Below are 26,307 nucleotides of genomic sequence, written 5' to 3'. Positions count from 1 at the left end.
CACAGAGCACGGTGGTGTTGATTCCAGAAAGTTTGTGGAGACAGGAGGGGATCGAAATGAATTGCGAACAGCAGGCTGTGGAGATCCTTGTCCCCCTGTATTCTTCAGGGTTTCTCCCCACTAAGTCAGTCGAGAACCATAGTGTTTGAGAAGAGAGACCTCAAGAACAGGGTGACTGAGCACAAGGGGGGAAAAGACTGAAAGTTGCTCCCAGGGACTGGAGAAAAGAAAAAAGAAAAAAGAAAATAGTTGGAATCCGTCAGTATTCAGTTAGTCGTCTTCTCCTTCGTCCTCCTCACCCTCCTCGCCCTCCTTATCCTCCTCGCGCTCGTCCTCATCACCCTCCTCATCAATGTCCTCCAGCCCCTCCTCCTCCTCATTCTCCCCCTCCTCCTCCCCCTCCTCCTCCTCCTCCTCAGCCTTCTCATCATCCATCTCAGGAACCAGATAGTGCTGCCACAGGTTGGGCCCGGTGTCACCCTTGGTGACCTCTCCCAGCTCATCTGCACCCACGTCCTACTTATCAGTGAACCATGTAAAGAAGCTCTTGGGCTCCTCCTGCAGCCTCTTCCTACTGGCTTTATGCTGCATTTGACTTGAACGTGTTGTCAAATGTTTTCCCAATTTCCATTTGATTTCAGTGGACTTTGAAGACGGATCACCACTCTCATTCAAATGAAATTCTTTGCAGACAACTTTATTTTCGAAGTAAGGATTTTCACCAAAATAAAAATCTATTCTGTAACCTGATTTGATATCTTCAAGTTCTGTCACTTCAACTCTGGCCAAATAATGCAAAGCTTCCTCATCTTCTTCCCTAAGCAGTGCAGACACTTGAGGATGGTTCAAAGGTTACCCCAAAATTTGGGATTGTGGCTATCACCTCACTGGCTTGTTCATTATGTCTATTTCATTTTGAACTTCATCAATGTGTTCAGTTGCTTATTGTTGTTCTTTTTCTCCCTTGGGACCACGAAGCCATCGCTGCCTCGGGTTTGGGGCCCAGAGACAGTCAGGCCTTCTTGGTCAGAGGGGTGAGCAAAGACTGATACTTGGGAGCCATGACACAGGGAAGGCCCTGCTCCAGGCCCGGGGTCACCTCTTGTTGTAAGAAGTCACTCAGGAACCGCTTGTTTAATTTTTCATGTGTGTTAAAATTTGTCTTATATAGTTAGATGCTCCTACGCTGCATGCGTATATATTAATGACTATTATCTCTCCCTTTCGCAGTTTTCCACTGCCAAGTGTGTAGTGACTTCTTTAACTCTTTTATTCATTCATGGTTTGAAGTTGATATTGTCAACAACCAGTATAGCTACCCTGGCTTTTATCTGAGCTCTTGTCACACGAAGTATTGCTTTCCATCCTTTGATTTTCAGTCGGCGAATTTCTTTTTGGATTAAATGTATTTCTTATATATAGAATATAGTTGGATTTTGTTCCTTCATGTACTCTGCCAGTCTGTTTCTTTTGATTGGTGAATTGAGGCCATTTACATTAACACTTAGAGCCAACATGTATCGGCTGATCTTTGTCCTGTCGTTTTCCCACTGCAGAGTCCCTACTTTGCCTCCCTGTTTAACTGCTCTGCTTTGTGGTTCCTTTCTGTTGTTGTTCTGCGAGTTATGATCATTTTTGTTTCTTTGTAGAATGCCTGTCAGTATTCTCTGTAAGGTTGGTTTGGTGGTCATTAATTTCTTCAGTTGTTCTTTGTCACGCTAGTATCTAATCTGTAAGTTTGATAAATAGTTTTCAGGGTACATAAATCTGAGTTGGAAGTTGTTTTCTTTCAGGACCTGAAATACTTCACGTAAAGCTCTTCTTGACTTCATGGATTGTGTTGAAAACTCTCGCATGATTCTGGTGGGCTTTCCATTAGTGGTGGTCTGTTTCTTTTCTCTAACAGCTTTGAACATTCTGTCATTTTGCTCAGTGTCTGGGACCTGATTATTACGCGTCTTGGAGGACGTCTGTCTTGGTTGTGGCTAACTGGAGTTCTACATGCCTCACTTTCTGCAGGTCACACTCTTTTCCCATGCTTGGGAAATTTTCTGCTACCATTCCTGCAAGCAGCCTGTTTTGTCATTGGTGTTGACTCCTGCTGTTTAGTTGACAATATATCAGTCTTATATTGCTTTACTTTGTATCATCCTGCAGCTGTTGAATTGATATTTCCTGCTTCTTTGTTACTTTAAGAGATCTTTCTCTTTGTGACCACCAGCTGCAATGGCGTCCTCAAGGTCTGAAAGCCTGTCTCCAGTTTCATTCAGGAGGTTATCCAGTAATGTCCTGGATATCTGTTTGAATCTGTTTCATGCTTTCTAATTCTTTCGCGTATTGTTCAGTCAATGTTTCAATCCTTTTTTCTGTTCTCCTCTAAATTATCCATGTCTTCTTTAGATGTGCTGAGCAATTCTTTCATACTTGTCATTTCTTTCTTTTTTACCTGAGAGGTTATTTCTGATCTGATTTCTTATGTAGCCTGATGGAGTTGTTCCTTTTAGTTGCTGTCACTGCAGAACTTTCAGGTGTGTGACTTCCAACTTGTAGGTCCTCACCCCCTGGTCTTGGCCGATGTGAACTGGAGATCTACAGTTGCCTTTTACTCCTTCGTTTTTTTCCTTCTGCCCTTTTACCTTAGCATTTTTGAAATTCCCAGTGCCTCCCAGGGTTCAGCAGTGATGGCAGGGGCGGAGTGTGGGTACGAGCTGAGTCACCGAGGCTCTCACCACAGTGGGTGTGGGCAGGCTCACCAAAGCCCCCACTGTCTGTGATTCAGGGTGGCTTCTGTGACATGCTGGGCAGAAGCCACTTGTGAGCAAGGGCTCTCACAAAGATGGAGGTGGGCCAAAGCTCCACAAGGCTCCTGCAACACTGCGTGATCTGGTTGAAGCTCACGGTGTCTCCCTTGATGGTGGGGTCAGGGCCCACGAATGCCCCTTCCCTGTCTGGGACTCAGCCTGCCTTTGCAGGTGGCAGCGACAGTGGCTGCAGCTCAGCAAGACTCCCATGATGGCGGGGGCGGGGAGAGCCTGGATCGCCAGGTTCTTGCAGCTGTTCAGGGCTCAGCCTGCATTCTGAGATGGTTTTAGGGGCCACCTGACCTAGCTTTAATTTTTAACATTTACCTAGATCAACCACCCCAACACTATGTTTTTTTATTGCACCAACTAAATATTTCAGGCCTGTGTAGTTATGTCAGTCAAAATAAGTAAATCTCAGATAGACTGAATTGAGAAATAAATCTTCAGTAAAACATATTTTTGAAGTTGTCTAATTATCTTTAATCTTAGTTTCATAAAATAAAAATATAACAATTCAATGAAGTAGACAAAGCCTATGGTTGATTAAATACACAATCCTTTTCAAGAAGAAATATTCCAGCAAACTCCACCTAAATTACCAGCACACACGGGTGTTATCCAGAACTCAGCTTTGGAGCCAGAACTCCCCACAGCTCTGCTTCTCTCTGATTGTTCCCATAGCATCTACATGCAAGAAGAAATTATCAAAATCAAACGCTGTTGGTTGCATGTACAATGCAATTCCTATAATGCATAGCATAATACAAAAGAACTCCATCTTTTCCCCTTTTTCTTTGTATCAGTTAGTGTTTCCTAGAGAAACAGATATAACCAAGGTACACAAACACATAAGCATGTACAAGACTTACTTACAATGGCCACAATCGGAGTTGGGCGAGGAATCATGTAGAGGGTGTCTACCCATGAAGAGCGCAGGAGTCAGCGGAAGCTCTGGGGCACACTGCCACAGGACACAAACCATCGCATGTGCTAGGACTGCCAGCACCGAAGGACGCTCCGGGAAGACTCACAGGCAGCCATGCCAGAGGGGCAGGAGGCGCGCAGTCCTTGAGCAGGCAGTCAGAATTCTTCAATGAGCCATGAAAACCGTCAGGCCAATGTATAACAAGGTGAGCATCTCCTGGGCATTTGGAAGGGCTAGCTTCCTGGGTAAACTCTTTGAAGCCAGTTATCATCTCACGGTGCTTTGCAAAAATGAGACCCTTTTACACTGACAGTACTGTGCCTCATGACCTAGGAAGCAGAGGCTTTGTACATTTTCTGAGGCTCTCCACATGGTAAATGGAAAACATATTTTAAAACCTTGAGGGGCCCGGGAGATAGCTCAGTAGAATAAGTGCTTGCCTGGCAAGTGCAGGGTCCTAAGTTTAATTCCCCAGTACTGAAGGAAAAAAAAAAAAAAAAACACCTTGATTTCCATCCCCACAACTTTCCTGTTTCCTAAGAGTGGGTGCAGAGGGAAATACAGATATCTGTGGTGAAGCCTCTCTGTGGAACATGCACTCGAGCACAGGAGCTCGGGAATCTCCGGGAAGGAGCCTCTTCCTCTGGAGACCACCTGGTGAAGAAGCTAGAGAGCCTGCATCTGAGGTAAGGGGGCTGCTGGTCAGGAGGGACGTGACAGCATGGTGCAGATCCTGCCTCTTTCCTGTGTAGAAAATGGTTTGTACCTCTAGTGAAGACTGGTGTTGCGCACTACAGGACACGATTCCCCGAGGTATTGTGCAGGCTGAAAGGAAACAACTACCCTCTGGGAATGTCCAGGGCACTAGCTGTGAGCCATATCTACCTCAGGATATGGTGGGGAGCCAGGCCGAGTGATGATGAAGAGGCGAAAGTTGCCGTTGGCGGTCGCCCAGGACAGCCCTGCAAGTGGAGCTCTGGCCCTGTTAATCTAGCAAGAACAGCCCCCACCATGGTTAAAGGGAATACTAGGATGAAGGCATCTTGCAGGGCAGAACCCTGGTTCTGGGAAATTGCTCTGGACCTGAAACTTTCTAAACTGCTGCTGTTTAAAAAAAAAAAATCCTTCTCTAGCATTCAAAAGTAGCGATTCTGCACACCACAGTTTGGTCCCAATTATGCTCATTTTTGTTTTCAAACTCACCACAGTTTGTCCCCAGACAAGTTACATATTAATCAATAGCCTACTAAAGACTTTTTAAATGCCAACTTGGTTTGGAATGAAGATCAATACAGAAAACAGGACCCCAGCACTTGTGTTTTGGAAGTCGCTGCCAGCAATTGATTTCATTGCAGAACTGTGGGGAGCAAGTCAGCTCTGCCTCTGTGTCCTCTTTTCTTGCGGCCAAGATGAGGCGCAGAGGAACCACACGCTCAACGCAGTCACAGGGCCAGGCAGGGCGGGCCGGAGCTGTGTGCACAGGCGCTGCGCTCTGCCCACCAGGGACGTCGTGCTCGCTGAAGCCCTGGCCAGGTGGCCACGCGGCCACGCAGCCCCGCCGCTCCACTCCACACTGTCTGAGCCATGGTCAATGAGCAGCCTGGGAGAAAACGGCTCCTGTGATAACCGACCTGCTCTTGGCAGAAGGACATGGTGCCAGGAGGAGCTGGGCAGGAGTGGACTCCACCGCGTCACCCCAGTCTGAGCACAGCGTTGGGCGAGTCCATCTCTCATGCTTCAAGCACATAGGACAGAACGCAGGTCAGTGGTGTCTGGGAGAGACCCAGGTACTTTGTGAGACTACACTGAAGTGAGCCGCAGAGATGATCTCTAATTACCAATTGTATTATTAGTGTAAAAACAGTGATTTGGTTTCTCTAAAGAATGTCAGTGATTGAAGCAGCGAGTGCCTTGGAGTCTCCCAACCCGGCACTCCTTTTTTTTTCTTAAGAAATCAATCACTCTTATAAAGTCCCAAATAAAGCCATTTGCTTTAGGCTATAAAATAGAGTTTTGCTACCAAATACAAAATGTATATATGTATAAAGCCACCTCCGAAGTAGACAGAGATTGATTGCCACAAAGAGAGAGGGACTGGCTCGGGCATTTTCATTCTCAAATGAGTCCAAGTGTTTTTTGGTCTCCTATAACAGAAGCACTAATAAAAGATGTAAAAATCCTTGCTTTTAAGACAGGGCCTGCACTTTATCAAAACCCCTCAGTGCTTGGTGAGGAGAAAATTCCCATCTTCAGGTCTCTAACCACAATTTTAGATCCTTCCAGTTCACTGCAGATGTGGCTTTGTGTTCATTCATTTTTTAATAATGCATAAAAAATGCAGAAAAGCATAAAACTGCTACCTCTAATTCTTACATCTCGCAGCCCCCTTTATCGCCATTGGTGTGCAATGCTCTGTCCTGGGCCAGACCCAGGCAGTGCACATCTGCAGGCTGCAGCTGGCGGTCCCCAGCACACTCTGCGGAGCAACCTGGCTTCCCCGAGGAGCGGGGCGAGGAGGCCTCAGCAGAGCCAGAAGCTGGCCCTGCCTGGCCAGGGAGCACGCAGGATGACAGCTGTGTCGGGAGAGTGACCCCGTCTCCTGGTGCTTATGTTCTCCTTCAGCACGGACGACGCCTGCATTTCTGCCTCCTCAACCCCACCCTCCTGCGCCTTCTTTTTTTCTGCATTTTCCATGAACAAGAGAATGAAGGCAGAAAGAGGGGCTTATTATTCTTTAAAGAAGAGAAAAGGTGCTGGAATGCTCCTCCGTCTTCCCACCGTCTGCCTGTCTGTCCAGCGGCAGCGTCATGCCTCCCTTCCTGTAGTAGCAAATTGGTGGCCTCGGCAGGCGCACTTCCCTCTGTGTCCCTCTGCGTCGCTTGTGCAGCAACCGCCATCAAATGAGCACAGTGCCATCAACAAGGCAGATAAGTGCCTTGCATCCCCACTTACAGGCGTGGAGGCAGGAAGCAGAGGCCTGGAGGGCTGCGCACCGTTCCTGCGGCCGGCAGGACTCAGGTCGCTCGCAGAGGGCACTGGGGTCGTTTGTAAGTGGGCTCGCCACCACACTGCCTGATGGTTTTTCATTTTCCATCAGATATTTCAGGGCAGATTGCAAAAGAAGTGATGCCTGTTAGTGGTATATTTCTACCTGACCGAGTTTAACAGAAATGTTGAATATAGTATAGTCAGCACTCAGAGGGCTTTTAAATCAAGTCAGTAAAATTTTTCTCCTCTCCGACTTTACAACTCATATTTTCCCACCCTGCCCATAACCAAACTCCATGTGTAAAAACAGTTTGAAATTGTAGAATCAAGCTGTTCAGAATTGGATTCCTTTTTTATTGTGGTTATGTTAAATTCTTTAAAGTACCAGTAGAAGAAATCTGTATCAAATATAGTAAACTTACTAGAGGGCAGACGCACAGCCAGCACCTGGCTATCCCCACGCGTGAGAACGTCGCGTGGCACAGTCGTTTCGCACACGTTTGCACCTCCTGCCCCGCACAGGCAGCTGGGTCTCTCTTCACACAAGACACAAGCAGCACCACTTCTGACGTACTGCGGCTCTACGCAAGGGTTATGTTGGCTGTTTCACTCTCAGTCTTTGCATCAAGAGGGAGGGCTTCAATTCCTTATCTTGTATTCAACAGTCATTTTGCTAACAGGAGCCCGTGAGACAGATTTAGTGCGTTTCATTCTCTCAGGTCCGCTCGTGGAAAATGATTTCCCTTCCACTACACAAATCCAGAGTTTGTTCTCATCTGTGCTTCCGTCCTTGTTTTTGTTTCATTTTGTTTTCTTGCTGCCGCGAGAGGCCGCCGCGTTCCACCGAAGCTCCGAGCTCAGACCTCACCCCTGCAGGACTGCGGACTGCAGGAGGCTGCTGGAACTTTCAGATAAATGCAAAAGAATTTTGAGTTTTCAGAAATGCCCAGGGCTCAATAAAACTTTTTACTTTTTCAAAACAAAATGTATGTGATATTAATAAGAAACATTTCAGCCTCTATTACCAGCTGTGCAAGTGTCCCGCACTTGCGGTCATAAATGATTGGCTTTTACAGAGGGGCGGCGCACCGCTGGCCGCGGAGGAGGCTTTCGGGGGGCTCAGCAGAGGCGTTCTTCGCGGCAGCACCTATCAGGAAGAGAGCATGCAGGGGGGCGTCTAGACCCTTTCTTCCATGTTAATCCGTGCATAGGTGGGACACGGCCATGGCAGTGAGGTGGCAGTGCGGTGGTCCTTTATTAGCGACCAGAGAGCCATCCTGACGGTGCCCGAACCTTGACCGGGCCCCTGGCAGTGAGCCCCCAGGGAAACTGAGGTCATGGGAGCCCCGGCTCCACAGCTGGCATCTGGCCAGCGCGGCCGGCTTTCCAAGGGAGTTCCCAGACCACGACACAGGGCCACCAGGGTTCATGTACCCTAATGATAGATGAGGTCGTTTGACTTGCTTCAGACATGAGAAGAGCTTAGGAACGTTATGGTTTAGAGCTAAAATGTCCCCACGCACTAGCGTACTCCGAGCTGGGGCTGTGGCCGACCGCAAGAGGCGGGCCTGGGGACGCCCGGGGAGGGCGCGGCCTGGCTCCCGGCTCCGCCCCTCGCTGCCTGCGGCTGGCTTGTGCGGTGGGCCGCCGGCTTTCCTCACCCTGCCTTCTGCCCTGCGGTTCTGCTGCCGAGCCAGCGGCGGGGACTAAACCGTGAGCCTAGGAAAGCCCTCCCCCTCTGCTTTGTGGATGTTGGATGTGTGTCCTAGCAGCAGGCAAGTGACTAATGCGGAACAGAAAATAGCTCACGTTTCTTGCAAAATCTTCCCAGTTTTATCCACCACTTCGTATATGAAATCGTATCTCAGAGATGAGACACATCTGCACCTCTGGCACTAACAACGCTGGAGAGAAATCTGCAGCTTACAAGGAGATTTAGCAAAACTGGCCGGGAGCTGGGGCTTTAAAATAAAACGCGGTTGAGTAATAACTTGGCCGTTCTTTAGCTGTGTGGTTTGTCCTTAGGTTTTTAGCTAGCCTGCTAATGACACAGCAAAGCCTGGTCCATAATAAACACTCAGCAAATGGTAGCTGCTGTGCTACAGCTCTGAGGATCTGTTTTGAGTTCCTCGTCGTCCGGTTGGCGCTTGAATGTGGAGCGCTGAGCGCGGAAGGCACGGTGGAAGACTGTCCGGTGTTAGTGGACGGACGTCTTACTGGGACTTGTAATAGTGTATGCGTAAACCTCATACATGTTGCATAAAGGAACACACATATTCCCTGGTCATTGTCGTTGTTTTCTCCTTTTTCTCTGTCCTCTCCTGAATACCTCCCAGGACCAGAAACTAGACTAAGCACTGCGATCCTGTCCCTTTTAATCCTTACAAGATGATCAGGTGGGAAGTTTTATTTATTTTGCATGTAAGAAAATTGAAAGGTACAAGCTAACTAATTGGAATGGCACAAGGCTCAGAGGTGCAGCACGGTCCTGGATGCCTGAAGTGCTGGGTGCAAGTCTAATTTGAGGTTCTGCAAAAAAAAGAAAAGAAAAGAAAAAAAAAAAAAAATGAAAAGTCAGCTCACTTAGGAATTTACACCCGTTAAGAGAGAGACTAAAATGGGGGTCTGTCGATGTAGACGTCCGCTCTGAACTGTGTGCCGCCCTGCAGCTGTTCCCACACCGCGGGAGAGCAGAAAGCGAGGTAGTAAAAGACACTTTGGGCTTTTCTCGTGGAACCGGTGAGGCCTCTGGCCCTCGTTCCATCTGGAGGTATTCTCTTACTCGTGGCCCACAGCGTCCTCAACAGTGTTCTGCAGTGCGAACGTCAGAAGGAATGCGTGTGAGCTGACGGCTTTGCCAAGCGTGGCTGCAGCGTCCACCAGGAACTGGACAACGATATCGAGGCGACTGGCTGGCCGAGGGACCGGCGCCCTAAATGCTGGTGTCTTGTGGCCCACTACAAGAGTGGCCCTGGCAGCAGCACCCACCGAGCAGGCGCTGGTCTGCATCTTTGTTTTCTCCTCATCTGACCAAGGCCCGGCGGGGCCCCGCCAGCTGAGCCTGCACCTGCGCACCTGCTGGGAGCTTCCACCCGGCTCAGCGGCGGAAGGACGGTGGCAATCGGGGGAGCCCTCGCCCCATGCCAGCTCCCACTGCAGCAACAGCAGGAGGCAAGCACCTCCAGCGAGGCTCCTTGTCCTCGCACTCTTCTTTGTGGGAAACGAAACAGCGTTTCCTGGCCAGGTAGCTTTCCTTGGTCAGAGACAAGCAATCTGTACTGCCTCGCTGATTTACCCACCAGTTAATCCATTGATTTTCCCATCCATAAAAACAACAGCAATATAAATGGATATACATCCAATGGAAGTATATTAAGAATTATAAGCCATAGCCGAATAAAGCCCATAAATAGAAACACAGCACCACCCACGTTCGCGTTGTTTCATGGGGACTCCGAGCTTTCCAGCTCGGCATTTCACAATAGGTTGCTAAATCATAACAAAAATCCATGAACACCGTGAAAGAAGCTCCTCCATGAGAGACAAGCTACAAAAGAAATTAGAGCACTTTGGTTTTGTGTAGATTTGGCTTGTGGTTCAGCAGCTTGTGGGTTGCCTTTTACATTCTGATGACAAACAAGCACATCCCAGGCTGACAGACCCAAGCCACCACCTCTGGTGACTCCCGAAGGCTGAGGCAGGTGAAGCTTAAACTGGATTTACCACCTAAACAAGTAAAAATAGAGCACTGCGAAGAAATGAACTCAACCACAAAGCAGATTTGAATCTGTCTTGGAGTGGGAGAAAATAAGCCCCAAAAGTCACAAGAGCCTTAGAAGTAATGTTTTACCCTAGTGATTACCCACGTGCATTAAGCGGCTGAGGCGTGGGCTAATGTCTGACTGACTGTGTCCGTATATATACATATATTCACTTGCTCAAAGGAAATAAAGGCGCATCAAGAATTTGAAAGGGACTTTAAGTTTCTGGGTTATACATGCAAATTATAAAACAATCATCATACAGAAAAAATTTCTCTCATTCTAGGAAGCTGAGCTTTTTAAATGATCCTTAATCACTAACCAATCACTATAAGCAGTCTAAAATGTTTAAGCTGAAATATCCTGGAAGTATTCTGCATCCACTTAGCAGTGATAATTTACCTTGCATAGGAAACTCCCTTATGAAATATTAGAAAGTAGATTTTAATTCTCCAATAGCAAAGAACTTCGGCCAAGTTACTACCTCAGAATTATTAGATTTTAGTGCACACTTAGCTTTACACCCAGAATGTAAGTGATATAAACCAAATACCCACCAATTAGAGGGCTAGGAAAGCGAAGCAGCAGCCTATGCCTGATAGAAAGCAGTGCCAGGGGAACTGACAAAGGTCCAGCAATGGAAGTGTCTTCAAATTAAAATGTTTGGATAGTGATGGTTAGACTCCTGGCCAGTGAGGGGTGCAGAATGACTTACAACATCAACTTTGGTCACTGAATAGATGAATACAACATTTTCTGAAGCAGATCACACCCAGAAACAATCTGCAGACCAGGCACAGCACGCTACTCGGGCACAGCCTTCGCGTCACTGCGTCTGCTGAGCAAGGAGATGCACGGTGCGCATCTGCAGGGGACCAGGAGCGCCAAAGCGAAGCCTGACCGGGGATGCTGCCAGAGGTCGTCGGTGTGTGTGCAGTACTCAGGCATAGAGATGGTTAAACTTTGAGTGATAAGCATGAAGGGAGGACAGAAGAAAAATCAGGAGAATAGCATTCCAGGGGCGCATTAAAGAAAGATGACAGGAACTGTAACAGGCTCAGAAATGTAACCAGAGAGAGCAACGATGTAGAGGTCAAGCTGGACACATTGTGCAAAAGTAATTTAGTAGCTACTTTACTAGGATTGTCATGAGACACCATAGATGGAATGTGGAGGATCACCTAATGGTCAGCTTGGACACCCTGCTGGACTGAGTCAGTGTGGTGCTGAGTGTGGAAGGCCTGCTGAGGACCACTGCCAGCAGCACGAAAGCACTGGAGGAGGAGAAGACAGTGCTGTCGATCCTCCTGGAGAAGCGTGTCCCGCTGACTTTCCTCATATGAACCTGCTGCTCTCATCATTAGAGGAGCTCAGGTCCTCGCTGTCGCTGAGCATGGCTGTGGTTCTTTTCGGAGTTCAGTCCCTACCTCGAGCATCACTTCCTGGCTCCAGGGAAGATCCCTCAGCCTGCTGGCACGGATCCTTCACCCGCGAGCGCAGACTGGCTAGTGTTGTGTAGATGCCAGTGCAGATCCTTCGTATAGACTTGCGTGGGACCCGGTCGTGGGCTCTAGGCCTCCAGCTGGACTCATGGGGGACATCGTCATGGGCCCTGGGTCTTCAGCCTGACTCGTGCAGGACATTGCTGTGGGATCTGGGCCCTCAGCCAGGATTCTTTGGGTCTCTAATGCACTGACAGCTCTCCCACACTCTTCTGCATTTGACTCCTTGGGTGAATATTATAAAATAATCCTATAAATTATGTGTCCTTTATTAGACCTTTTCCCTATAAACCCTCACTGCAACATTGGGTGACACAAATGAAATGCACTTAATTCACGAGGCTGGCTGTCAAGATCAGATTTGGACACTGGCTTCCTTTCAACCTTGCTCCTTGGCTTTCGGAAGCTGACTTTCACTGTGTCCTCACAGCGCCGTGTCCTCAGGGGCACACCTCCTGGTGTCTCCTTGTTTCTGCAGGACGGTAGTTATGCAGGGCAGGGGCCCTCCTCTTACGACTTCACTTTCCCTGAACCAGGACTGTAAAGATCCTCCCTCCAGATAGTGAGAGGAGGCTAGAGCTCCAGCATATGAGCCAGGAGGCCCACAAGGTCTGCAGCGGCACTGAACACCTTCCTGCCTGCTTTGTATAAAGAAAATTTCAAGTTGATTATCCTGTCACAAATCTAATGGACAAAGTGTCCCCATTTGCCCCTCATCACTTGCCATCTGTATCTCCCATGCTTCCTCTTGGAGACTGGGGTGCTCTCATCACATGCCTGATGTGTCACCCCACTGCATCTCTGGGGACACATTGATTCTCCATGCAAGAAAGTCCTGCTTGGCTTGGAAAATCCCCTTCAAATGCCATCTCCTTTCAACAGGCTTTCTTTATCCTTCCCTCTTCCGGGTGACATTAACATTTCATTTCTACGTCAAAAGCACTTACTGGATTCTATGACAATTCCTGCCAGCAGGATGTGAACCCATCTATAGATTACGCATTTTTATAGATTGTCCTCTAGTATTGTCCCAGATCTATACAAGATGGTTATCAAACATAGGTAATGGATAAAAATAACACAATTGAGCTGCTGCACTTTGCAATAGGTTATTGCAATTTGTCCATATAAACATTGATTACTCAGAGTACAAGATACAGGATGAGACATCATCCGAACAATGTTAGCACAAGCCTTCATTCTCGACGGAGTCACGGAAACCAGCTGGGTGGTGTCTGAACCGTCTCGTGCACGCACACTGTCTTTTCTTCCTTCCTTTCCCTTCTGACATCACAGTGTCTTTTTGCCTTGAACAGCTTCTTCACAATTCGTAGTATCTATTCATGCCTAGATCTTGTTACTCCCAGTAACCTATTAATCTGAGTAACTATTTTGAAGATAACATTATGCAGTGTATTCATTATTGTTGCTCTCCTATTACCCTGTTTTGAAAGTTTGCTTTTTTTCTCTTAGAATAAAAAAAAAAATGTCATCATTAGTAAGCAGGAAACACTCTTTCGAAATCTTATCGCACTATACCAATTTGTAGTTAAGATCTCCAAGCAGTTGCAGTTCATCAAATGTCCACAGTGGAAATAGAACTAAAATATTTTTTAAAGCAGTATGTGAGAGATGGTACAAAAATTAAGAAAATGGAATAAAAACATGGTCTGAACTTCAGTGAAATTTGTATATGAATAAAGCCGAACTTTATACTGGAAAAGCCACACAGCTCTGCGTCATATGCTTTCAGAACCTGCTTGCCTGCTTTTAGTCTGTCTTCTTCTGCTGTCCTGACAGCTAACACAGAAGGCGGTGCACTGGGCCTCGGACGAGGTTCCTGGGCGAATGACACAGGAGTGGCCTCCTCGAATTCATTCGTGGAGGACCTTTATTTTTCTCCATATTTTAAATAGTTATATGCATAATTCCCTATTAACTAATGATGATCTTAATACAGTCTTCTAATATTTCCATATGTTTGAGGTAATAACTACAATATCCAACATCAAGGGAGATATCCAAAGTAGAGGTCCAGGGAGGTCATCTCCGAGTCTCTGGATTGAAGCTCCAGGAACTCTGTTCTTCTGATTCACAAGTCACTGCCAGGAGATGTTCCTGAAGCTACGCTAACTCTCTCAAGAGACAATGGGCAGTTGCTTTGATACCAGCTCACTTCCAGCCCAGGCCAGTAGTCCCTGTATTATCACCACAGACCAGAATAAAAGCATTTGCCTCTTTTTTTATGTATTTGGCACAGGGTCTCACTGCACAGCCCAGACCTGTAGTGATCCCCGTGTTCCAGCCTCCTCACCACTGGGATTACAAGCGTGTGTCACCATGCCTGGACTCAGTGGCTAGCTCAGCACCCCAGGGGTAGGGCAGTGTGGAAATGTGGTGCCAGAGATTGAACCCCAGTCCTCGTGTTTGCCTCAGCAGGCGCTTAGTCCACTGAGCTATCTTGACAGCCTCCTTCTTTCCCCAATGTCCCTTCCTGCTTATCTGATCATTTTAATGACAGAATATTGAGATTCATTCCATGAAAATTGTTAAAAACAAACAAATAGAAATCAGGGTTTGCCCACTGCTGGTTATAGCACGTGCCGTTCAAGCCATTTTGAACCCCAGTAACACACTACCTATCAGACCTCAGGGTTCTGCTTCCCTGAAGCAGAGCAAATTTGTTTTGTTTTGTTTTGTTTTGTTTTGTTTTTATTAATTTTATTGAGAAACAAATAGGAATGAGAGAGTTTCAAAACAGGTTAATAGGACAGTTCCAATAATTAATACATTGCATATTGTTGTCTTCGTAGTGGATATTCATAGTATAAGATGCAGACATGATATCCTGCCAAAACACTATTAGTACAAATATTTCTGCTCATTGAATGAAGAGAAAGTAGCTGTGTATCTATCCTATTTTGTATATACACATACAAAATAGTCCTTCATTTATATCCCCTTTTTTTGTTTAGCTTTGTCAGAGATGGGTACTCCATTGCCATTTAAATATTCTAAGTGTGTGAATTCAGCAAAATAATCCAATATAGTCCAGTAGTCCCTAATAGTAGTGGGTTTTTGTAAAACTGGCAGTGTCAGAAGTTGTTGACTTGAGCCTTTTACAGCTCAGCATATTAATATGGCTTTGCTTTTTATACCTCATTTTTATACTTTTCTGCTGGATGGTTAAGACCAAGATAAAGCAGGACCTATATAACAAGAAATGTAGCTTTTGTATCTGATAAGGTCAGTCAAATCCCCTCGGGATTTATCCTGCAACCCTGTACCTCAGATTGTAAATCCTTTGTCAGTGTCACCATGTGAATGAGTCACAGCCATTGCTTGACCAATTTTCTCTCTGTAAAAGCCTGAGAAAAGGTTTTCTCTCCGTGTGACTCTCCTTAGGCACCTCTACATCTTCAATCACTTTCCTCTGCGATTGTAGTAGAGGACATCACTGCAGAGCAGAGCTAGCAGAATCATGACAAGCAACACTATCACCTTGGCATAATCTCCTTGATCAGAAAATTTGAGACATCACTGAATTACAGGATGTTACAGTACAGGTTCTCTAAGGTCCTCAGTCCTCACTGACCTTGAATGGCTAGGGTGAGCGAATTTGTTAATAGTGACTCCCTGTATAGCTTCCAGGCTAATGCTTTAAAATGCAAATCACATCATTCACTTTCCTGCTCAAAACATGCTGCCACGAATCTAAGCTCCTCATGGTCTGAACGGTGCCCTGTCCTGGCCTCCGCTGCTCCCCCTCTTGCCAATTGGTGCTTACCTTCTGCCCTTAAGCTCACCAGCCAGTTTCTGAAAGGAGTAGAATTTAACTCACCTAGACCTTCTGCACTTGCTATCCTCATTGCTTGGAATGTTTTATGTCTCAAATTTTTGACATGCTCTCTCCTTCATTTAATTCAAGATTTTGACTGAATATCAGTTCCTCAAATTACCCTTCTGAGTAAGCACAGTGCCTAAGATGCACACATGCGCATCCATCTGTCTGTCCTCTTTGTCCTTCTCTGCTTTTGTTGTCTTAGCACTAATCATCAGACCAAATCACGTTGCCTCTCCTATATGACAATACAATATTACATCTTCTGTATAACAATGAAAGTTTTTCACTGCTTCAAATTTTGCCGTTTAGGAGGGAAGAGCACAGAACAGTGCCTGGTATGTGGAAATCATTTCTTAATATTCAATGAATCAATAAGCAAACAATTGTACTTCAGATACGGAGCCCACAGAGACACTAGTTGTACAGTAGACATGTGTGCAATGTGCTTTGAAATTCACTATTTCCTACAGCCAGGAGAACGGAGGACCTTACCACATGGCAGGGCCAGCAGAATCATGAGAAGCAACACTCACCAAAGCCTGCCCCCAGCAGGAGATCTAGTGCTGCTGGCCTCACCTGAGCTTTGGGACTGTTGTATTCCAGATCCAGGTAAGCATGGAAAACTTCCATCTGCTCCCATACCCTGGCCTAGGATTGTCAGATCATCAGGATTACACCGGAGCTGTGAGAAGGTCAGAGAGCCAGAGTACCTGTGTCCCATATGGTGAGGTCAGAGAGCCAGCATACCTGTGTTCCTCCCACCCCTCCTTTTCCTCCTTCCTCCCTTCCCCTTCTTCTGTCTCCTCTGCTTGTCATCTTAGAATCCATGAGGCTCAGTCATGAGCGTGTAGCCTGGTAGGTCTACAACAACTTTAGGAAAGGCTCACATGAGGCTTCCACCCTCCCTTCCCCTCACCAGGAGGACTCAGCTCCTACACAAGCCTCAGAACCCAAGAATCACATTTAGATCATAGTAGACCTCGATCCCACCGTCTAGAACTGCACCGTGTTCTCTTCAGCAGCAGCCACCAGCACAGCTCACCGGGGTTGCTTCCCAAGGCTGCTGCATCTCACGTGGCCAGGACGATGGACAACTGTGCTCCCTCCGCCTTCCCGCCTCACCACCAGTGCAGGCAGCTCTCGGGGTGATTCAGAACAAACCCATCGAACTCTCACTGCAAAACCTGATGTGGCATGAATTATAGTAACCACCATAACCTACACATCCATTTTAGGAAATTAGAGAAAAAGAGCAAATTAAATCTAGAACAAATAAGATAAAACACTTTGAAAGTACAGAAGAAACCAGTGTAATTAAAAATAGTAAAGGATAAAATCAATGAAACTGAAAGCTGGTCCTTTGAAAATATCAATAAATGTCTAGGTGGTCTAAAGAAGATAAGGCAGAATCACCAACATCAGAAGTGAGAGGGAAAGTTCTAACTACTGGCCCCGGGGGCAGCAAAGGGACGATAAGGGGATGCTGCGCATGCCTCTGGCCCTGCAGCTCTGATTAATTAAGGGAAATGGATAGCTTCTCTAAAAGTGCAACCTACCAAAACACACTCAAGGATAAACATGTGTGGATATCTCTACACCCACCAAAAAGGTTGAATTAATGTATGTAGTTCTTACAAAAAGAAACTGCTGGGCCCAGATGGTTTTCATTGATTATCTACTGAAGATCTTAGGAAGACGCAGTGCCAATTCTGCATAATTTTATCAAAGGCAAAGAAGAAAAATGAAAACTTCTTAATTCACCTTATGAGACCCATGTCTCTGTCATAGTCTGGATAAATGTTCCCTAAAGGTGCATGTGGCAAAGTCTTGGTCCCTACACTGTGATACTACCAGGACATGGCAGAGGCTTCAGCAGGTTACAATACAAGGCAGAGCAGGAGTGGTGACAGTGGGCATCCTTCTCCTGAGTTTAGAGGGAAATCTTTGAGCTTTTCCAAATTTAATATGACATAGTTTGCCCATAAGTGGTTTCCCATCCTGAGGTAAAGTATTTTCATACCTATTTTCTTGAGATTGTTTCTTTTATCATGAAGTAATGCTAAATTTTGGCAAAGACTTTTCTGAAGCTATTGAGACAATCTTATAATCTTTGTTCTTGCTTCAGTTTGTATGACATTAATAGCACAATAAATGTCTAAATAACATTTCTCGATTTGCATGGGTTGCACACGTTGAGCCATCCTCGTGTTCCTGTGTGCAGTCCACTCGGTCATGATGCGTGATGCGTTGCATGATACCTTGATTGCATTTGACAGTCTTCTTCAGGATTTTGCACCTGTATTCATGAATGATTCTTTAATGTAGAGTTCTTTTGCAGTCGGACCCTTTTCTCACTTTGGAATCAGGACAATGACTTTAGAAGTACTCCTTCCCCTTCAACTTCACTAAAGAATTTGAGGAGTATTGGTGTCAGTCTTCTCTGAAGTTCTTTTAGAATTCCTGAATCCATCCCATCAGGACAGACCTTGGCCTTTCATAGTTGGTCATTTTTCATTACTGCCTCAATATCACTTCTTGCTATGGAATAAATGAAAGCTTTTGTATCCTCTGGGATGAAGTTTTGGCGATTCATATCTATGAAGAAAGCTCTTCATTTCTTCTGAATTCAGTTAATTGGAGTACAGATTTACTCCAAAGAAGTTACTAATAATCTGGATTTTGGCCATGTTCACTGTAATTTTAGCTTGTTCGTTTCTAAGTGCATTCGTGTGGGCTTTTTCTTTTCTGCTTTTGAGATTAGCTGAGGCTGTCCATTTTGTTTACTTTTTCAGAGAATAAGCTCTTCAACTTGCCAAGTCTTTGTATTTAGCTTAGCCAAATTTCCAGTAAATTCTACTCTGATCTTTATAATTTCCTCCCTTGTACTAGCATTGCATTTGGGTTATTCTTGGTTTTCTAAGACACTGAGGTACATCATTAAGTTATTCATTTGGACCCATTCTGTTTTTCTGCTATTCATAGCTATAAATTTCTCTTTTGGAACAGCTTTCATTGTGCGCCTGAGGTTCCACTAATTGTACTGGAACTATTGTTGGATTCTATGAAGAATCTAATTTCTTCTTTGATTTCTTCTGTGATCCATTCACTATCCAGGGGTGTATTTTTTAGTCTCCATTATCCGTTTAGCAGTATCATCCTTCAGTGAGCTGAGCACCTCGGTGATCTTTTCCTCTCCTCTTTTGTAATTTCATATAATTCAATTCTTCAGGTTTCATTCTCTTTTTCATCAATGTCCCCTGGATTAGCTTTGGGGAAGTTGGAAGTTTTAGGAGGCTTTTTTTTTTTTTGCCTTTTTTAAATATTTTTGTTTTGTGGTGCTGAAGTTTTGGGGTTGATTATAGTGGAAAGAATCTGTTGCAGTACAGAGACCTCTTAGCTAGTGTCTGCCTTTCAGTGCTGTGCTCTGGGTGTGGCTGAGTAGAGGTTTCACCTCCTTCCTAAGATCCAGCCACCTCATTAACTTGGGGACAGTGAGTAGCGTACTGGCTCCACATCAAGTTCTCCAGAAATTCAGCAGCAGCCTGCTGGACTCAGCTCCAGCACTGACAGACCCAGAACCTCCAAAAGCCTCGCCCAATGGACCCAGCTTCGCAACTGGAAGTGAGTCGCCAGAGCCCTCCCCGGCCTAAATCTAACTTCTCAAGGGTCTATGCCTAGCCCACGCCCTCCCGGCAGCTATCTCCCATGCTGGCTACCTCCCAGGTGCTACGCAAGCTGGCCCGAGAATCCATGGCATGAAGTGGTCCTGTGCTTGTTCTGTAGCTCAGCCTCGAACACTCAACTCCTTCCCAAATAGCTCCTGATGAGATGCTCTCAACTGCCGCAGCGCTGCACCAATCTCTGCAGCTCTAGCTGCACTGTGGAGGAAGCAGTCCCTTGAGGAGTAAACCACACAGTGTGGTTGCAGCTTGTGACACCGTGGGCTGCAGAGGAGGGTTGCACTGTCAGCCCCGCTGTAGTTCTGCCCGGCAGGTACTGACCCCCTTGGGCTGACCTGTGTCAGCAGTGAGGGGTCCCTTCCAGGGAGCCAGGGCTCCTTTGCTCTCTGCTCCATGACTTTTCTACATTGTGTTTCATCTCATCAGCTTTTCTAGCTTTCCCACCAGCCACTTTCTGATTCCCAAATATGTACTGTTTTTTCTTCACCAAGATTTTTTTCCAGGAGTCTCAAATCTAGATCCCAGAGAAGCTACATTTTTCTGCTGGCTTCTACTCTACCATCTTTAATCTCCCAAAATAAAGATCTTAAACTAATAAAAAAACAAGAGAATGTATTATAAATTTTGCATACCCACGTATATCAAGGACATCTTATATCCAAGTGGTGTCTTGATTCACCAATGCTTTTGTTTACAATTTAGTTAGCAAACGGAAGTGCCTGGAAAATTCTTGTTTTTCTTTACAAACTCTGTGTCAGGCGAGGACATAACCACATGCACCCTTCCTGCACAGCCACAGACAGAGTCATCTTTGCCAGCATTATAGAAAAAACTAAACTTCTGAACCGGATACAACTGAGAATGGACAGTAAAGCCTCACCTGGCAACTCACTCCACGAGTGTTCCACAAGGCGAGCAAATGTTGCTAATCTATTTTACCTTGATAGATGAGTGATGCCTTCAGTACAAGTACAGTATGAAGTAAAGCGAATGTCACATGGTCCGGCTGAGCCAGTGGTGGCTCCTCTCTCGCTGTGGCACTGTAGGTGATCTCCTGACAGCGAGAAGTTACGGAAGAGAACTCATCACAGAGAAGGAGAAGGAAAAGGCAGAGGGATCTCTCGCTTCTGATGAGATTAGAGACAAGGGCAATGTGAGAAATGGTGACAATTTTGTGGAGATACAATACACACACACGGCTGTAGCGCTGTTAGCAATGAATTTGTCTCATTGAAACAGAAATGCAATATCAGACTTCTGTGAAATGCTCAGAAGGAGGCAAAAGCAAGTGTTGTTGGAAAGGTTCCTGGTTAAGGCTGCACAAAAAGAAAAGCACTCCATGGAGGGAAGACAGCAGAGGCTCCACCGGTGACAGCAAAAGTCCCCTCCCTGCCTGTGTCTACGTGGCCATGGTGGCTTGCAAAAGTAAGAAGGGGCTAATTTCTTTATTTTTCTTTATATTTCATATTTTCTTTATATTTTGTATTATATTAGAGTAGTGGGTGGTGTTACAGTGCTATAATCACTGTAATCATTTTTATATAAATATATTTGCATTATAGGACAAGTGATCAGAGTTTCTTATTTCACTGTTATTTCTTATGGGAAAATTTACTTTGTTATACAAGTGCTTTGGAATACAAGCAGATCTCCAGGCAAAACTATGCTCATGAAACAAGGTCCAATGAGATGCATAGATAGGTAGACTGACTAGAGAGACCGCACACTTCCGCTGACTGTCGAGAACAGGCCAGAGCGTCCTCTTCCCCATCCGTGTGTGACCGAGTCCTGCAAGCCTGAGCCATACGACAGAGGCAGAAAAGGCAAAAATACACAGAAAGCAAAGAAAGACATCGCACTCTGAAGACATTGCCCATGTAGATAGCAAAAGGATCTTTGAGCAATTAGTGAGTACAGCAAGGTCACTGGGTATAAATTCAATATTCAAAGATCAAGGATGGCAGGACAGCTCAGTGCCTGCCTGGCAAGCGCAAGGACCCAAGCTCTATCCCTGGTACTGCGTGCTGCGCCAGGCCCAAAACACGGTGTAGTGGTGCGTGCCCATAACCCCAGCACTGGGGAGGCTGAGACACGAGGGTCACTCTGAGTCTAGGCTGTGTAGTGAGACCTGTACCAAATAAATAAATAAATACATTTTAAAAGAACAAAATATATTGAAAGATCAATTATTTCCCTATATCCTAGAGAAGAAAATATATTAAATTTTAAAATACCACTTTCAATAGCACTAACAAGAAGTCCTTAAGCCTAAAGCTAACCATATGATTGATATGCATTCAAGATATTGCTGAATGAAATTGAAGGTCTAAATAAATGGAGAGAGGTTTTATGGTCACAGATTCAGAAGTTCAGCACAGTAAAGATGCTCGTTCTTCCCAAACTGACACACAGATTTAATACAAACTTAATTAAATTAGCAGGAAGGACATCTGTAGATATCAGCAAACTGTTTCTGACATTTAGATGTTGTAAAATGGAGCTCAATGCTAAAAAAGCAAACATTTTTGGAAGACTCGTATTGCACAATTTCAGAAGCCAACAGCAAGTGTGAGTAGAAGAACGGACACCTAAACACAGGAGAGGGATGATGGGCCCACAGGCTGAGCTGTGGCCCACAGACAAAGCTGCTGCAGGTACGTATCAGGGCAGAGGGCACAACAGTGAAAGATGGGTCTCTTTAATAAATCATGGAGATAGATAGATAGATAGATAGATAGATAGATAGATAGATAGATAGATAGACTCGTCCATTATACAAACGTCAACTCAACGACACCATAGATGTAAATGCATAATGGCAGCTTACACTTCTGGAGGTCATTGTAGAAAACCTGGGGGTTGTTGATGAATTATAATCCATAAAGTGAAAAGATGTTGGAAGTGGTTAAATGTTTTACATTGTTAAAAGTCTTATTTTTGAAAAAAATTCAAATCATTGAGCAGATAAAATACATTTAACTGGAACACACAGAATAATAATAATAAAAAAAAATGGGAATGAAAAATTTTTCAATGACAAAGAATCTAAACAAACAACTCACCAAAAAATACAGATGAAAAACGGCACTTAAATATGTCTGCAGCATCTTTTGCCATTAGACAAATGCAAAGCAAACGAAACCCACCACACGGCCCCTGGATGCTGAAACCCACAGCGGACAGCATCGGCCGGCTGGAGCCTGGGCCGCAGGGCCTCCCGCTCAGCACTGCCAACGGCTCTCGAGGGTGTTCCAGCAGCTTCTCACAAGGCCAAGCATGATGCTACCAGCAAGCGGGTCCAGCTTTCTGTAGCTGACTGGAACACTACGTTCATTCAGAAACATGCACATAAGTGTTTATACCAATGTCATCGTAATGATCAGACCTAGAAGCACCACAGCAGACGACAGAGAAGGCAGCAGCGCCATGTCATGGGAAGGAACAGTCTGCAGTGCTACAAACAGAAGCACCATTAATCCATGGAAAAGCTTGTTGAGCTTGAAATGCACGTTGTTATGTTAGAGACGCCAGAATGAAATGCTGTGTCCAGTGTACAGATGTCACATCTGTGACATAGGGAAGAGGCAAAGCCACAGAGGAGGGCAGCAGATCAGTGGCTGCCCAGGCCCTGGGATGTGAGAGGCAAACATCATGGACCACAAAGGAGTTTGTCCACTGATGTGACCATTTTGTGTGCTATTTGATGACAGACACATGCCATAGTATATTTGTCCAAAGTCGGGGGTTTCCACCACAGAAAGTGAACCTTAAACCCTGCACACAATTAACACCAGTCAAAGAGTTCAGCAGTCCCCAGATGAACTAGAGACTCTGGTAGAAAAGAACCCCGATGTGTCACAAGTGTGAGACCCTGGTGAGCGTGGAAGGGCATTTATGAATGTGGAGGTTGGAGGACTAAAGGAAAGGAAAGGGCATGTAAACGCTGTCCCTGCTCGGCCACGTCTTGCAGGGAGCAGGCTCGCATGCCTGAGCCCACTGGAGATGTCCACAAGGAGAGAACGGTATGCTCACATCACATGCAGCTGGATTTCTCCAGGCTGAATTTACAGAAACAAGAGGGACCTACAGAGGTGGCAGACGAGAGTTGGTGACATCAGTCTGAACTTGTGCCTAGTACCATAAAAACAGACATAGAGATCTAGAAATACTGACTGATAGTGTGCACAGGCGGTGCAGTGTGTGCCTGGGTTCTCTGCACCGCTAGACCAGGAAGGCCACGGTGAAGCGAACATGCCTGGAACCCAGGTCTTGGGTATCTTTGCTGATTCTTCTCTGCAGCAACATGAGTAGGGGCTCGGGCAAGGCCTGAGAAATGGCGCGTGTGAGATGAGCCTGGAGCACCGCTCAGTGCCAGCGGAAGGAAACTGTATCCTACAAGCCTGTACACAGACACACATGGGGCAGGCTCGTGAAGGGAAGCCAAAGCCAACTGAGAGGCTCTCTAGGACCAAGGGTGGGGGAAGGCAAGCAACAGGACAAGTAGCCATCATGGACTCATATTCCGAGCCTCAGGTACCCTGGGCCCACATGGATTCAAGTAAGCAATCACATAAATACACAGAGGAAAGCAGGGAAAAGCCCAGTTTAGAAGAATTCCAAATAATTGATTTAGACACTGAAGCTTCAAGGACATGGAACACAGCTCCCCATCCTTCAGTGTATGTCACGACCTCCTTCTGAAGAACACCATCGAGACCCGGGCACAAGAGGGACTGAAGTATATATTCATTCTCTCTCTCTCTCTCTCTCTCTCTCTCTCTCTCTCTCTCTCTCTCCCCCCCCCTCTCTCTCAGCTTTCTTCCAAAAGCCCACACCCCTCTGGTGCGCTTTACATCTGGATGACCCCCGGAACTCCATGCACTCCACATGGGGCTTTGGAAGGTGACTGGGTTGTGGGGTCATGATGCTCGTCTGAGGCTAAATCCGCTGATGAGGTTCTGCTCATGTGAACTGGGGGCGAAGCCCAACGGGAGGACGTGGGCGCTGGGCGGAGCCTGAGGCAGGCGTGGCCTCCCGACTGGTGGGCCTCTCTGCTCCGGCCGCCCTGCCGTGGACTTCTCCTGGGTGATGCCCTCACCTTGCAGCCAGCCGACTGCAGACTGAAACCAAAATAAAATTGTCCTTCTCTAAAATGTGGGTATTGGGTATTATGTCTCAGCAACAAGAAAGTAACTAAACACCAGTCTACAAGGAAAAAAGAAAATGTTACATGGAACCCAAACTGATCACAGATTGGGTCTCAGAGCTTTCAAGGATGTTGAAAATGAGGACAGTCTGAGAAGTGCTCCACGGGTACCCAAGCACAGTGTCAGGGAAGCGCCCTGGGCCGGGGTCTCAGGCAGCAAACAAAATAAGATTTGAAAAAATATTATTCCATGCCAGCAGTAATACATTAGTACTAGTTCATAAACCATCATAAACCTTTCAGGCTAAGTTAAGGTGTAAGCAGTTAGGGAAATCAGGTGTGGTTAAAATAAGTTTGTGCTATATTTGCAATTTTTCAATAAATATGTTAAATATTGAAAATAAAACAAATACTCAATATATATCACTTCACTGGTATCTTTTGAAGGCGACACAAATTCAAACTCCAAGAATGTATCTTCAATTTTCTCATTCTTATGTCCAAGCTACATGTTAAGCACAATAATTTATGCCACAGGTCGAAAACGTTTTCCTTTGGAAGTCTTTGTGGTTTTAGTTAGGAAATTCAAACATGTAGGTTGTCTTAGTCAGTTTTCTCATTGTGCAAACAGAAAACCAGACACCAGTCCCGGGAGGAACGGCTTATGGTGCTGTGCGCGGAGGGTTCAGTACAGTCAGCTGGCTCCCAGGTAGGATGGCGGGCAGAACAGCACCCCAGAGAAGAAACAGCCCACAGCAGGGCAGGCAGAAGAGCAGGGAGCAGCGAGCCCAGCAGGAGACCGGCTGGCCTTCTCTCCCTCCCTTTATCTTCCACCCAGACTCGAAAGCCACTGATTGGTGCCACCCACACCCAAGCAGACCTTCCATGACCCATACACAGAGCCATGCCATTCCAGTCTGGGCTAATCTGGTATCACACACCATTAGTGTCCACATTCCCACACTCTAGATCCAGCCAGCTGTATATGTTTATGTCTGTTCTTTTGATCTTAAATTATCATAGTGTTATGTCCAAAGAGGGTGGGGCTCAAGGTCAAAAGTCCTGGGCTTGAAGGGCTTTCCGTTGTGACAGTGTACTGTGCTGAATAATGTTCCTCTGCCCTTCAAGAACACTGGGAACTTCAGAGTACAGTCTTATTAGGAGGTCACCTTTGAAGCCATCATTGAAGTCAGATGTGGTCACATCCCTTCAGGATGTGCCTTAACCCAGTAACTTAGGTCCTGATAAGAAGAGAAAGCACCCAGAGAAAGAGACAGAAAGAACAAAAGAGTTTCCATGAAATATCAGAGGCAAAGCCTTGCTATAGGCTAAGGAGAGGCACCCTGCAGCTACCAGACACTGGAGGAGTGGAAGAGAGGCCTCCCCAAAAGCCACCGAGTTCAGTAGGACATGCCAAGGCTTGGAGTTAAGACTGCAGCTTCCAGAGCTGTGGAGAATGCATTGCTATAGGTGGCTTTGTGGCAATTGGCTGTGGCCATCCTCGAAAACAAATCCACCCAGACCTGCACCGCATACCTCACTCCGGGGTAGGAGGGTGGCCACGTGTGTCTCAGAGCTCATTCTTTTTCCTGCAGCTCCATTCTTTTTTCCTGCAGCTGCACGAGGACGTGGAGGGGCACAGGAGCTTTGAGATAAA

At 46.0% G+C, this 26,307-nt stretch overlaps 1 pseudogene; it reads right to left on the bottom strand.

Annotated features, from left to right (window-relative positions):
* Nucleotides 1-270: 270 nt before the first annotated feature.
* LOC101580196 overlaps nucleotides 271-26,307 on the bottom strand; it is a 66,155-nt pseudogene continuing 40,118 nt past the window's right edge.

This window comes from Octodon degus, unplaced genomic scaffold, assembly GCF_000260255.1.
Source record: "Octodon degus isolate 3935 unplaced genomic scaffold, OctDeg1.0 scaffold00228, whole genome shotgun sequence".
Classification (NCBI taxonomy): domain Eukaryota; kingdom Metazoa; phylum Chordata; class Mammalia; order Rodentia; family Octodontidae; genus Octodon; species Octodon degus.
This window is presented reverse-complemented; position numbering and strand designations above follow the sequence as displayed.